The sequence below is a fragment of the Amblyomma mixtum genome, chromosome 4 (genome assembly GCF_055824585.1).
Source record: "Amblyomma mixtum isolate Tamu chromosome 4, ASM5582458v1, whole genome shotgun sequence".
Taxonomy (NCBI): Eukaryota; Metazoa; Arthropoda; class Arachnida; order Ixodida; family Ixodidae; genus Amblyomma; species Amblyomma mixtum.
The window spans coordinates 158,667,051-158,681,061 of NC_143015.1; the positions used below are offsets into that span (position 1 = coordinate 158,667,051).

General features: G+C 47.8%; 1 protein-coding gene and 1 long non-coding RNA gene across 2 annotated transcripts in view; both read right to left on the reverse strand.

Annotated features, from left to right (window-relative positions):
* The window catches only part of wge (BAH domain and coiled-coil containing protein winged eye), a 227,804-nt gene that overhangs the window by 175,834 nt on the left and 37,959 nt on the right, over positions 1–14,011 (reverse strand). The gene's annotated exons all lie outside the window — the stretch shown is intronic.
* On the reverse strand, positions 7,664–12,403 carry LOC149348980 (uncharacterized). Its single transcript, XR_016282537.1, has 3 exons — positions 8,424–12,403; positions 8,244–8,326; positions 7,664–7,847 (listed from the first exon to the last, which is right to left on the reverse strand). It is a non-coding gene; the product is annotated as an uncharacterized LOC149348980 (long non-coding RNA).

Consider the following 14,011-nt stretch of genomic DNA (forward strand, 5'->3'; position numbering starts at 1 on the left):
ACGTCATAGGTCACGTGATATTTAATGACGTCATGTCCTGTTGGGGACAGGCATGTTTTCCCTAGATTTTCCCCCGCCACCGCTCGTCAGCGGACGGGGCTGCTCGCGAGGAGCCGAGAGGCGAGGAGGCAGCGTGCACTGCAGCGTTGCCTCCTCGGCGTGTCCCCGTCATGTCTTTCGACCCGCCGCGGTGGCTCAGTGGCTATGGCGCTCGGCCGCTGATCCGAAAGACGCGGGTTCGATCCCGGTCGGGGTGGTCGAATTTCGATGGAGGCTAAATTCTAGAGGCCCGTGTACTGTGCGATGTCAGTGCACGTTAAAGAACCCCAGGTGGTCGAAATTTCCGAACCCCTTTCACTACGGCGTCCCTCATAGCCTGCCTCGTTTTGCGACGTTAAAACCCCAATAAACCATAAACCCATGTTCTTCAGTGCGCGCGCGAGATTAAAAAGCGCACCTGTCGCGCTGCGCTGTCACACTGCATGCCTGCTTCCGTGCATTTCTTGCGGACTCCTTTCAGTCATACTTAGCTATACTTTGACCAAAAGGCTTCTTAAACAGTTATTTCAAGTTTTATTGCTATGTATAAAGAATATGTTTGTAGCAGGTGCGTGAGCCCGAACAAAAGAAAACTTTTTATTCCCCTTCAGTATTCCTGCTTATCGAGACTTGAGTATTTATATGTTGCAGTACATCTTTTTTCAGGCATCACAACTGATGTTTCGATGTGTTTGGTAATTGACTTCATTGTAGCTTCATACTTGCACCATTTAAACTCTGCACATAGCTCTTTTTTCACAAAAGGAAATGTGATTAGGTTTCTGAATAGAGCTGTGCACGGGCCGCAATTTCGAACCCGCGCCCGGCCCGGGACTTAACCTACCGACAGGAAGCCCGGCCCGACACTGAAGGACCCTGAGCACGCTCGTGCTCGGCCCGACCTGCAAAGCGGCGACGACACAAAAAGAGAATTTCAGGAAAATGAGTTTATTTCAATGACATTCAAATTTTGACCTCGCATTCCAGATCACAGTTTGGGATTATACACAAGACACAACGCATAAAGGTATAGATTTGTCACTCTAAATATGCAAGTTGTTCATTGATGATGGCTTGATCGAAACAAGAGCGGCGCTCTTTCATTACGAATCCTGCGGCGCTGAAATTTTTCTCGCTGCTTGAATTGGTGGCCGCAACGGCTAATACTTCCATAGCAAGAGAAACGCTTGAAGTATGAAGGGGAATGACAGACGTGGTGTCGTAAGCCATGGATGGCGTGCCACAACAGGAAGACTTTTTGACTTGTTAGAGGATAAGCGAGCAAATAAGCGACAGGGCGGCGCTATACTGCGAATGCCGATGTGGCCGCGACGTCCCTGCTTGTACTATTCACGGGAAGGCACGGTGCTGTGTTCACTTTGCTGACAAGCGATTACGGCGAAACGCAGCACTGCGCCAGAATAGTACAAGCTGAGCCGTAGTGGAGGCGCCAGTGACATTCTTCTAATGCTTTTCATGTGGTGCCCCCCCCCCCCCTCCTTCGCTCTCGCCCGCGACTATTGTCCGTCTCCCCGGCCGGAACCTGCCGGGTAGGCGGACAAGAGAGAAGGCTGCCGGCTCTGCGGTGCGCTGCGAGTGGCGAGTGGAAGAATTTAACCTTTTCCCGATGTGCTGCTGCAGCGCTACTCCGTGACCCCGCGACCTCGCGTGCGCCGTACGCAGCCCTGCCTCCGCTTCCCAGAACCATCCTTTCTTCTTACAAGGCGCCCAAAACTGGTTGCTTTGCCCCAACATTGGTACTTGCTAGAACGAAAAATGCGTTTCTAGCCCCAGCCAGCTTTTTTTTTTTTTTTTTAGCGTTTGTACTATCTTCCCGTCCTTGTACATGCCCTCCTGGATGGTCTAGACACAAATCACTTCCTGCTGTGCATGCAAGACGCCCAGCGCACCACAGCCATGCACTTCCACATATATGATACATGCTTTGCCCAACTTAGAGCCTTGGGCGTTTGGTTGTGAGTAACACCGTATGGCGCGTAATGCATTCCCATCAGGCAGAATTAAAATATGAGAAAATTCATCGCAAGATATATTTCCTTGTATTCTCCAAGTAAATTACTTCTATACTAACTCCTCCCTTCTGAAGTGACCAAAAGATAAAACAACTCAGCGTGTAAAAAAGGTGAATGCAAAAATACACTACTTTTGTGCAAAATTCACAGGAAGTGCACTTAAATTGCCACAAGTGCATGGCCAATTAAGGAAAAAAAAAACAAGGGCAAAGGACGGAGACGCACAACAGGAACACAGGACGACGCTGTGTTCTGTGTTCCTGTATTCTGTGTTCCGAGTTCTGTGTCCCCGTCTTTTGCGCTGGTTTTCTTTCTACAATCGTGAACCAATTAACTCGCCCAGCTCTCCACTCTACTGGACCAATAAGGCATCAAGCTTCACAGTGCATTAGTGTTATATCTTACGCTACATATTTTCGAATTGTTTTTGCTCGGCATACACGTCTTTCATTTGCTTAGGAAGAAAGCAGCGCAGTCAAGAAAGTTACTCCCTCCTGCCAGCGAAAATTAAAAAAATGCGGTTTTTTCAGCGCCAGTATAAAATCTTTGCATGCTGACGGCATGTTGAAATTTTCGTTAATGCACCGTAATAATTATCTCATGAAGCCCCAGCTCTTGTGGCCCAGGACGAAGAGTACGATGATTTATGGCAATATTTGAGGTGCATTTATGAGCCAAGTTCTTAATGCTCTAACGTTCTCCTAAGCAAATAAAACTGAAAATTGTGATAATTTTGATAATGCTTTATGGAGCTAACACTACCAGGACGTGGTAAATAAACAAAAAATAAATTCTTTGATAAAGGCCTGTACGCTGCACTTGTGCTGCTCATTTATTTCATGCTGTCCATTTTCTCAGTGCAGTGTCTTCTTTGATATGCATATTTCTGGCTCATTACATACTTTGCTTCGGTTCACATTTCTTCTTTTAGCTATATTTCATCCACTTTCCTGCCATAATCTCTATTCAAACGTAATTTGTGTAATTTTGCTTTGTCCGGGCTCCTGCAATGTTCTTTTTATTTTTATTTTATTTAGAACATACTGCAGGCCTACAGTAGGCCCAAGCAGGAGGGGCGAATACATAATATATGCAAAAAAGAACAGGTTTAGCAAAATTGAAAAATGTTAAATACAAGTTGTAACACAAAATACAGCAATAAATACAAGGCTCAGATGCAAAAGTATATATGAATGATGTGAAGACCTGTTTCAAGCTGTTGCACTATAATTCAGTCTAACCTCCTCGATCACGATCACCTAAGCCTTTCCTTATCTGTTGCCATACTTTTTTATGGAAACACTTAAAAACAAAGCACCATGATCTATTTCAGTATTTTTTATTTGCCGATCTAATTTTTTCGAAGATAACATGGGATACCAACTCCCCTTTAATGTCCCCGTTCTCGTCTCGAAGTCGCGAATTTTTAGATGTGCGCTCAGTATTCTCGTTAGTGCATTTGTGCTCACAAGGGACTATAACAGCCAACGCGGCTAATACGCTAGATTTAATCCTGACAAATCGATCTGACATAGTCTCACCTATTACATACCTGCCAGGCATCAGCGACCACTTGCTAATGCACTATGACATTAATCTAGCCACTCCGAACACTAACAAAAAGAAAAAAAATAATAATACGAGACTACAATGGAGCAAATTTTCAGGCGATAAATAATGAACTATTTTTTTTTATCGATGCTTTCCCATAGCTTTGGTGTCCGCAGCATTCAAACCAACTGGAGCATGTTCACAGCTATAATCACCCAACTCACAGAACAATACACTCCTGAACGCACTGCTACCACCCACTCAATAGCTCCCTAGTGTAATAATCACATTAAACGTTTATCTAACAAAAAGAAAACCTCTACCGCATCGCAAAGTTCTCGCCAACTAGTGAGCGATCGGACTTCGTATTCAGCGGCTTCCAAAATGTATGTTCAGGCGCTCAAAAGCGCTAAAAGCACTTCCACTCACATGTAACCACCAATGTCAAAAATTCTGGCGGGTCATTAATCCTTCCACCGACGATAGTTTTGCGTTATCTGGCCCGTTAGGCGACCTCATCCCTTCCGACGTTCGCGTCACGATTCTTAACCGCGTAATCACTGACAACTTTACACCCATATCTGATATATACATATGCCTACAACTCACCACTTCAACTATGTTTTCATGCCACCTATAACTGTTGCTCCTACTGGTGTGAATAAGCTTATTGATGGACTCAGTGTTCATTCCGCTCCGGGTTATGACTGCGTTACTTAAAAAGCACTGCAGCTTATTCGCCCATTATACTAACCAAACTTTTCCAGCATTGACCAGTCAACGCTGCTACTGAGTGGAAGATCGGAAAGGTGGTTACAGTCTACAAATCCGGCAGCAAAGCATCCCCTATTAATTATCGTCCCATATCCCTTACCAATACTTGACCCAAAATGTTCAAACATATAATATTCACCAACCTTGTTAACTTCCTTTCATTGAACAACTTTTTATGTCAGCGCAACATTGTTTTCGAAAACTTTACTCTTGCGAAACACAGTTAATATAGTTTACACATGCATTGCACTGTATTCTAGACCTATCATCACTAACTGGCTGTATATTTCTGAATTTTTCAAAGGCTTTCGACGATGTATGTCACAACCTTTTGGCTCACAAACTAAAACATCTTAATATTGACTGTAACTTATTGAAATGGATTGAATGTCTACTTAATCGCTCACAATTAGTGGTGAGCGCTTACGGTTATAACACCTGTTTTACAGAGGTGTCTTCCGGAGTTCCACAAGGTTCAGTTCTTGGACCCTAGCTACTGTTCCTGATCTAACATTAATGATCCCCGCTCTCTTATGGATTCTCATATTCACCTATTCGCTGATGTTTGCGTCATTTTTAGAGAAATAACCAACACTAACAACCTTACATTACTTCAGTCAGTGGCGGTCACAGAGAGTGGTTTTAGGGGGAGCGGACAGACTGCTGTATATAAAAAAAGAAAAAATAGAAACAACGATTTTTCATTTTATTTGCATAAAAAATTTTTTGCGCTTTGTTATTGAAAAATAAATGGCGAAAGGTATAGACGTTATACCATTACTCAATCTTTGAATGTTAACGCTTACGCGAGCAATATTCATTTCGATACCAGGCGAAACGAGTCGACGTCTGAGATAATTGCCACGACATGTCCACTAAGGTCAAAGCACCTGCCCGGACATTTCACCAGTGGGGTTAGCGGCCTTCATTTATCAGTTCTGGGAAGTGGCTTAATTTGTTCTGCCCTCAGTCCCCAAGGCGGCTGGTCGGCGCTCCTTGTCAAGCCAGAAAGGGATGGTCCCCTCGCTTGCGTCGCTGTGTCCCTGGTGGGATAAAGACATGAATGGGTGGCTCCCCCCCCCCCCCCCCTCCCGCCGACGAGGTTGTTGGCCACCGCAACCGCAGGTAAATGGCACCGCCGTCGCCGCCGCGCCGGCGGCATGGCAAGACAACGGTGGCGGGAACTTGATTACTTTTGTATTTTGTAAATAGTGTACAAAGCTCTCCCCTGTCCTTTCTTGCTGTCGCTCCCCTCTATACTTCTCCTTACTATATCCTCTCCCTTTCCCTGTCGTTTCCGCCGGCTGCAGCTCGGGTGCTTAAGATATTAGATAGCAATTGCCGCAGCCGGCAACACTCTTTTGCTTCCTTTTTTTTAAAAAAATAAACCACTACCACCAAGGCAGGAACACGATACCTATCAACGTGTAGAACGTGGAATTGTGTGAAATAAGACAGCCGCTAACAAGGTGAACGTACAAAGCAGGGGACTACTTGACGAGACCGCCACTGACTTCAGTGCGAAGAATGGTGAATGCAGCTATATATGAACAAATGCAAAGTCATGCGTGTATCTAGAAAAACTTCCGTCCCACCTCACTACTACATCGATAACATTTCGTTGGAATCAGCCTCATCATATAAGTGCATCGGCGTCCACATTACTTATTATCTTAACTGGTCTCTTCATACCGAGAACATAATTGAAAATGCTAATCGCATGCTTTGCTACTTACGTCGCAACTTCTTTAACGTTCCTTCCAATTTGAAACTACTGCTTTATCAAACACTAATACGATAAAAACTCGAGCATGCAACACGTGTATGGCACCCTGCTCATGACTTCATTAATGATCTTGAGCTGGTGCAAAATAACTCTGTGCGTTTAATCCTTGTTAACTACAACCGCACAGCTATGAAGTCTAATATCTGCCTCCCATAACTGACATCGCGTAGAAAAGTGTTTCGTATCACCCTGTTCCACAAGCTGTACCATCATCCCGCTCTTCGTGATCACCTCATCCCCCGTACAATTTCTGTATCCCGCCGCATTGATCATGATCACAAAGTTGGAAGTATGTCATGCAACAGAAAATGCTGCTCGCAGTCATTCCTGCCGCGAACCTCATGCGACTGGAACCACCTTACCGCAGAAGTTGCCGGCACTGAAAATTACGAGCAGTTCCGCGTAGCACTAGCTAACATTGTATATTCAGGCGCTGTTTAATGTTCATGTAATCAACTGTATTTTTCTCTCAGTTTTAGTATATTTACCATTCCCCCTGTGTAATGCCACTAGCCCGTTGTGCTCTAAGCGGTGCGGGCCGGGCTCTATTATTTTACTTTCCTTTTAGACAAGCCCACCCTAACATCTGTGTAATGCCACTGGCCTTGAGGGGTAAATAAATAAATAAACAGAGTAATATGCAAGCCTCTCACACAACATTCACTAATATTTATTTCTTTCTGTAATAACAATTTGTAGACAGCCTAAAGGCTCATATTTCACTGACGTGAAGGTTCATTTTTCAGTCACAGTTCCATACTGTAGAGCGCAGGATAGCGCTTGTGCTGCATAGTTATTCTTCTGTGTGTGTCATTGTAGGCGCTATTGTTTGTTTTCTCAAGTACTATGCACCGTGTATCCCAAACTGAAGTTCTTCTAAATCTTCTTTGATATTAGCAGTTGCAAATTCAAGCCTTCTGCAGGATTTGAAGGAGGCCCAAGGAGACGAGGACTAATTTTATGCATATGCAAATGTAAACAGCTAATCTATCTGTAATATTGTAACTTGCATTCTTTTTTGCTTTATGTGCTGTTCTTATATTTCGTGCCATAATGCTGAATGTCGTGATTTTTGTATGTATTATAGTGTAAATTGATACTGTATGTCTGCTGTCAAAGTGTTTTCTTTTTCTTTACTGTAAGGCGCGATTGTAATGTTTATCTCTTATATTGTTTGGTGTACTTTCCATGTTCTTTTAAAGTACCAACTTGTTTTTGCTACGTTCAAAACTGTCATCTAATGGTCCCCTGGGCCTTGTCAAGCTGTGTGCACAGCTTTTAACCCAGGGTGACCAGCGAGATTTTTCTGGTAAATAAAGTGCATTGACTGATTTATTAATTCATTGATATGCAACTTACAAATGATTGGAAATGAGGGGAACATGTGCACAGGGCGGAAAGCGCGTGGTCTGCCAGGAAACACTGAGGTGGCCCCGAGAAGGGCCTTTAGTAAGGACGACATCCGTTTTGTGCCTCTTCACTAAGCAGCGACGACACGGCGTGCGCAGTCCTCGTTTTGCACGAGCTGTCGAAGCAATCCTTGGTAAAAAAAAACACGAGGGAACAAAGTCGTGCTGTGTATGCAGATGCGATCGCCTCGTGGTTCCATTCACGGCGAACAACCATCCGGCAAGCCTGGCTCTTTCGACGGATTCAGGAAACGACTGAAAAGAACAAAAGTAAGGAGCGAAGAAAGGTGCACTGCTTACAGGTTAGAACACAAAAACAAAGCTAGGCGCTGCACTCGGTTAACCCATTCAACGAGGCGTGGCGTGAGCTTTAAATCCGATTTCGACAAGGCGTGAGAAGTCGCTAAAGAAGCAAAGGCACACTGCACTGAATGAATGATATAGATAGACTAAGCGCAAGTCATAACTTCTCTAAAGCCACACTGCACTCGTTTAACCCTGCAACGAGGCCTAGCGCGGGTTCTGATGTCTGGCGCCGATTTCGACAAAGAGAGGGAACACGGCCGCGAGATTGATGCCCGCAATCTTCCAGGAAGCAATGAAGCGGCCCTGAAAAGGGCCGTTTGGAGCAGCTCTTCAACGTCAACCTACAGCGGCGTGGCGGCGAGCAGTAGGCCCAGCGTCCGCGGCGAACAATGACATCGGCTTCCGAGAAGCATATCCAGGGAACGACGCTGCAAAAAAAAAAAAAAAAAGTTTCGTTACAAGCACCGCAATTTGGTGAGTCCTCAATGCACGAGAAAACTTGCGACAATGTAGTTCAGTCCTTACCTCAGGGTTGAGAATGCGCACCCCCGACAAGCGCGTCAGCGTAGCTGTCAAACGGCGGTCCTCAAAGCGCGCCTGATGCGGATCCTTGTAGTGCCGCGGCAAAAACTTTAAATACGAGCACGACACTAGCCACGTGCTCATGGGGAAACGGCGAAAGCCGCAAGCAAAAACTGCACAGAAATTTCAGCTGGCTGTCGCCGCCGAGCGCACCACGCACGAACGCCATAGCTGCACACGCCTCGAAACGAGCGCGCCGAGGATCACGAAACGAATGCCCGCTCACCACGCACGCGCGGCGCGGCGGGTGCACCTAGCGATTCCCCAGGCGCTCTAGGGAGAGGTCGAGAAAGGCGCGCTGACGCCACGTCCGGTTGAGAACGAGGGCGAAGTCAAAAAACGTCACGGAGAAGCGCATCCCATCGACCAATCAGCGTTTCCAGCCTGCCGTCCCGCAAACGCTTCTGTGTGAGCAGGCGCGCGCCCCCAAGTGGCAGCGCATGTGCCACCGCGCATGCGCAGTAGGCGTCCAATAATCCAGTGTACACCAAATCTGCTTTCCAGCGCGCACTCGTGACGCGCTGGAAACCTCGTGGAAACCAAACCTCGTGACGTCATAACCCAAAAGGAAGGCATCCCCCGATTTCTAAGTCAAAGGCGGAGTAGCGTAGCCTCCGGGATCCGAGCCCCATAAACGGCGTCGACGCAGGCGTTTTACTTGCGAAATCGGCCGCTGATGGCGTCACCTGTATTTCTTTTTTTCTTTCTTTTTTTTTCTAGCTTTCAAAAGCTCCTTTTTCGGTGAGAGAGACAGGTCTCTCTGCGATCAGAATACGCAGCATATCTAGTCCATACACACCAACTTCTGTCCTCAATGTCCCGTTAACGTATATTCGCAATGACACCGCACAGCTAGCGCACGGGCGCCTTTTTGCGTTTCGCCCCCACCGAACCGTTGCCGCCGCGGCCGGGACTGGTTCCCGGAACCTATTGATAACCAGCCTAAAGCCGTGACCACCGCGGCGGTGTGACCGTAAAGAGCAGGGCGGTAAGTAAACGGCGCGATGAAGCTCCCCAATGAAGTGTTCGATATATACGGCGCTGTTATACCACGAAGCGCACATATCGATCCGAGCAGCAGGGTTACTGCCGCGAACGCGAAACACCCGCCGAACGACACACACACACACACACACACACACACACACACACACACACACACACACACACACACACACACACACACACACACACACACACACACACACACACACACACACACACACACACCGCGGCTCGACGCTTTCTACGTCCGCCGTCGGCACGTTTCGCCGAGGAACGGAACACTTTCTTCGAAGCCCCAAAAACGACGCCACTCTTACGTCCATACGCTTTGACGGCGATCGGTAGTTCCTAGAAGAGACGGCGCTATAGGGAAACGAGCCACGCGAGAGCGAGAACGCGCTTTTCAAACGGCCGGGAAGCACGGAGACGGCATTCAGAAGCGGCAATAAAAAAAGAAGAAAGCACGCACGGATGCACGCAGAAAAAAACGTACAACACAGATGCATAGCCCGCGTATATAACGCCACCGGTCCGGGTAAAGGTCGGTTTAGAAGTAAGAAGTATTGCGTTAGCGCGCCGAATGCGGCAGTATAGTGAGCAGATACCAAAAAAAAAAAAAAAAGACGATGTTTACGACATTGGATTCAGCGCGAAAGTATAGGCTTTCTTTATTTTTTCTTTCTTGGCGAAGACTGCTTTTACTGATTTTACATGTACGAATGACTGAACTGAGGCGCACACATCATGGCTGATTCAATTCGGTATCTTTCTTTTTTTTTAGCGGACACGCAGAAAATTGCTCGGATCAGAACCTCCGGATTAGTGCCACGTAGAAGACAACAGTGAGCGGGTAGCGACGCGGGACCGAAAGCTCGCGCTAGGCCAGCTGCGGATACCTCCGGATTACTGCTTTCGCACTAAACAGTGAGATCGAGCGACTGATACGCTAGTCTCGGGCGAACTGGTGAGACCACATTCCGACAGGATAGTTGCCAAGATGAGTAGAGAGAGGCCCCTGATTTCGGCCGTGACGCTAGCAACTTCCGACACGACCAACGCAACGCACGCAAGCCACCGCCACCAACGCGATAAAACAACTCCAGGCAGCGGAAGCAGTCCCCCTTTACCCTACTAAACCTACCGCGCAGCTCCGCGAGGCATGCACGCAATCGCGCAGCACATGCCTACCCGCCAAGTGAAGAGCGCACGCTTGAAGCCTACCACTACTCGAAGCTACACGAAGCAGCCCGGCCTGGCCCGCCGGCTCTGCCACGTCGTTTTTTTTCTCTCTCTCCTCCTCCTCCGTCCGCAGAGGACAGAGTTCCGCGAAATCACCCCCCTCCTCCCTCCCTCTCGACTTCGCGTACGTGCGTGTTCGAGCGCGCGCGCGAACACACTAGAAGAAAGGAGGAAGGGAGGAGAGTAGAGAAAGGGAGGGGGGCAATCGGATACCGGGAGCTTCCGCCGCGGCCGTATCGCCGTCGGCGATGTGCGTAAGCTCCCGCATAAAACGATGCACACATCGCTGCCCGCCTTTTCCGCCCCGCAGAAGAACGAAGGAGAGAGAGGAAGAAGGAGGAGCCCCTCCCCCATCTGCACACGCACACACGCGCGACCATTACGTCAGAGCACGCAACGCTCCGCCGGCGACGGCGCGCTCGCATCGCCGTCACGCAGCGCAGAGGCAGCAAAACTGCCAAGCAGGGGGGGGAAGCGTGGGTGTACGAGAAACTTCCGAGACACGTGGCGGCTTGCTTGCGGGTAGAGAACCCTCCCCACCCTCCCCCTTCTTATCGAGGAGACGAGGTTCTCACCATGAAGCGACCGCGCGATTGTCCACTACTGCTTGGACTACTAGTGCTCGCACTATTGCGCTACTGCACTACTGCAGCGACTACTAGTGCTTGCACTACTGCGCTACTGCTGCGACTACTACTGCTTGCACTACTGCTGTGACTACTAGTGCTTGCACTACTGCTTGTACTACTGCTGCGACTACTAGTGCTTGCACTACTGCTTGTACTACTGCTGCGACTACTAGTGCTTGCACTACTGCGCTACTGTACTACTGCTGCGACTACTAGTGCTTGCACCACTGCACTACTGCTGCGACTACTAGTGCTTGCACTACTGCGCTACTGCACTACTGCTTATACTGCTGCGACTACTAGTGCTTGCACTACTGCTAGTACTACTGCTGCGACTACTGCTTGCTTTTGAGTGGAAAGTGCCAAAAACGACGAGGAAGAGAGTATAGAGGACGAGTCACGCCTTTCCGTCTCAAAACATGCACTTTTTCCCAAAAAGTGGTCTCGAGTCGACTTCCGTCGCATTCGTGTAAACGCGACATCGGACCCTCGCCTGTACGGTCACTCTCTGGACGGCTGTGTCATGCGATTAGTACACGCTAACGTTAACTGAAACCGTTCCCACGCGGGGAGACGGGCGTCGTCGGCGGAGACGCCCACATTTTCCGGACGCGCGTCACCACCGCGCGGTTTCGTCCGACCGTCAATTGAACAAACAACCCTTGCGCAGTGCTTCGCAAGAAGCTGCCAGATCTCGACCTTGTTTTCGTTTCTCGGCTCCCCTCCTCGGGCTCATTCCACTACCTCTGCGGAGTCGCTCTCTCCGACAGGCGTCCTCCACTTTTTCCTACAATTTATATCCCCCCCCCCCCCAAAAAAAAAAAAAAATCGAAATGCTCGTTCAATGTTTCTACGAATGGTGACGTTCTAGTTCATATCTTTGTGTTTACTTGCAACGTTTTTCGACTGTTTTTGTGAATTTATTCGCTTTGGTGTTGGTATTCCTAATTATTGTATTGTTTCACTTTTTTGAATCATGTATTTTCTTGCAGCTAGTTTTCTTTTCGCAATCATGCGTATCATTTTTTGTAGGCATGTCTATATATGCGTTACCCCCCCCCCCCCCCCCTTTTTTTTGTAGTTTCATTTGATATCTATGTACCACTCCCCTCAATAATGCCCTGTGGGCCATGAGGGTATCAGAAATAAATAAATCAATAGCCAGTTCTAACTTTTTCTTTCAATTTCCCTTTCTTTAGAATACATTCTATTCCTCTGATGCTCTTACAAGCCGTCCGCCCCGTCCCAAATTATGCACTAAAATGCATAGACTTTGCTTCTATTTAAAAGACAGCGAGGCTGAGACTGAAAATCTCCGTTCGGCGGCCTCGGCCCTCCGGCGACGAATCTCTCTCACTTTACGAGGGCCATAAACAACCGCGAGAATTCCACCACACAGCAATGCCCGCGAAAGGCCATTCTGTTGGCGCTGCCCCGGGCGTCGGGAGACAGACCGCAAAGCGAAACCCGCACTCTCAAAAGCCACGGACTTTGCGAAGAACAGTGGAACCTTCCAGCAAAGTTCGGAGGTCACACACTCGGGGAGAACAGTGAGGATATCCCGCGTGACGGGAAAACAGGAACTATAATGTGGGAACATGGTGATTTACAGTCGACTATCGGTAATTCGAACCGTGAGGTGAGCGGAAATTGCTTCGAATAAAGCGGAGTTCGAATTAACGGGATCCTTTTGCTGCACCTGGTCTGACAGGACGAAAGCGTCAGTTCGAATAAACCGGGAGTGAAGTTCGCGGTAACCAACTCCGGGAATCCGGGAATACGCATCAAGCGAGCTCGGTTGACCCGAAAGTAGACTATATATATATATATATATATATATATATAGTAATTATCGCAGTAATGCAGCCCCCATTCTCGCACCGGGCCTAGCGCAGCGTTACCACCAAAAGTTTCCGCAAACTACCCGGTAGCACTTTAATAGCAAAGTTGTGAGAAAAAAAAAACAGGAAAAAAATCGTTACCTGCGCATTACGCTAACCGATGCAGGGAAATTTAAATGACAACGTCAAAAGTTTGTCGCCGCAGCTAAAACTCTCTCTAGAGAATTCGGCATGTCTCAAAGTGGCAACTGTTAGAGCATTTGATTCGTTTTGAGCAATTAGTCCGTGCTGCGCGGAAGAGCGTATGGAAGGCCTCCTCCAAACAACTCAAAGACCCCGGGACAGTAAACGACGTTTTTATATTAAAAAAAATGCTTTTCTATCTTTCCCACAACATCAGCCAGTAAATGAGAAACGAGGAACTCCTGGACGCTAGCTGGCAGTCACATACTCGCGTCCCCTTGTTCTTCAAGCAGCTCGCTCAAAGTGACGCCAAGCACGACAGAAAAGCACTGGCTATACTGAGAACATGTTGACATGAAACTTCGTATGCGAGTTCGATGAGTACTATCGGGGAAAAAAGTCTCCAGGACATCCGAAAAGCTACCTAGGAGCATAAGAGCAACGTGTGCCAACGGCCACCTCATTCAACAACACATTAGCGAAGACTAGCCCGGCTTTCACCTCTACAAGCGTGATCACGAACCACCGAGATATCCGCTGTGGTTCCCGCTCAGGCGTCCTACAGACTTGTGTCCTCGACTGTACGCGGCATGAAAACGGTATATGTGCGAATTCGCGACATTGGGCAATAAAA